The sequence below is a fragment of the Henckelia pumila genome, chromosome 1 (genome assembly GCF_033568475.1).
Source record: "Henckelia pumila isolate YLH828 chromosome 1, ASM3356847v2, whole genome shotgun sequence".
NCBI lineage: Eukaryota > Viridiplantae > Streptophyta > Magnoliopsida > Lamiales > Gesneriaceae > Henckelia > Henckelia pumila.
The window spans coordinates 129,616,056-129,617,643 of NC_133120.1; positions in this window are offsets into that span (position 1 = coordinate 129,616,056).

The following is a 1,588-nucleotide window of genomic DNA, read 5'->3' on the forward strand; positions in this document are numbered from 1 at the left end:
GGTAATTTTAGCTATGCAAAACACTTTTTATCAAATTGTAAAAACGGTTGGACTACTTGAAAAGTGCGGAAATTTTTTACGATACTGTGAAATCAAATGAGCTATAGATAAATCAATGAGATAAACAGAAGTAAAAGATATAAATAATATAGTAAAAGTAATTTATGGAAGTTCGAAGGTTAAGTCATTCTACATCTCCCCTTCTTCCACTTAAGAATGAATTCACTAGAGAACTTTTATTTTTATAGTTCCTTGTACAAAACTCACTTCAACCTTAGTAATTATTCAATACCTAAGCTAAAAACCCTAGTACTCAATCAAACACCAACACAAAGGTAATAAAGAATGTATCATATGATTCAAATAGTTAGACAGTTCTCAAACGACTTGAGAGGTTGTCAAATTCCCTTAGTTGATCCTTGATGATCTAGATGAGAACTTTGATAGTGGGCTAATGAGAAACTTGAATATTTTCAAATGAGATTTTTTGGATCAGTTAATATGTGTAGACGAGGTTGAATACACACTTCAAATTTTTCTGCTATAAAAATCAATTCAGTTGAGTTGTCAACTGAGCCACTTGTTCCTTCTTGGCTATCAATCAACCAACAATATGTGCGAAAAATCCTAACTGGCGAATAGGAACACTAGAAATATGGCTTGACTAAAAGTAAAGAACACGAGAGATTGTTTATAGATGTTCGAAGATTCAACAACTTCTACGTCACCCATTATTCCTATCAAAAAGGTTTACACTAGAATATTTGAGAGTTAAAAGCATTTTGCAAAACCCCGATTCAATTATGACTAAAACACTACCTCGACTGAAACTCTTAGTACTCAACTAGATACAAAGAGCAGTCCTTGACTGATTATAAATACAAACATTTATACTTGTAAACTTAGCACAAATTGATCCTCAATTGATCAGATATATAACTTCAAGAGTGTGCTTCTTTGAATATATCAGTTGTCGTAAGAAAAACTTGTGAACTTGAATGTACGATTGAAAGCTTGCATTCAAAGATTGCAAGAAATTGGAGAGATTTCTGCGACTGATCTTGAAGCCTATTTATAGGCATCGGTTGAAACGATCATAAATGAATTCAAAAGTATTTGTTCCTCACAAAAATAACATTTGTCTTGTCTGATAGTTCACGTAGATAATTTATTATGAATGGTACAACTCGGTGCACTGATACTATTGCACCGTCTACAGAGATGACTACCAAATCTAAAGTATTCTGAAGGTGTTGGGAATGTTTATAGGCTTAAACTGATAGTATTTGAATATTCATTGAAATGTGTCAGTCATATTTACTTCAGTTGTGATCAGTCCAATTTCTAGTCGAAAATAACTTCTAGTTAGGGTTCAGTAAAGGTGCTTAATTCAGTCATAGATTTTAGTCATAAAATAATCAACTATATCCAGTTTTGGTCTCTTGAGTATTTAAATCGTCTAGTCCAGTCGTGTGTTATCCATTTAAGGCTTGTCTATTGTTGACTTAACTTATGTTTTCTAGTTTTGTCTTAATAATAGTTTTTTCATACACTCACTTAATACCAAAACTTAGATGTTCCAACAAAA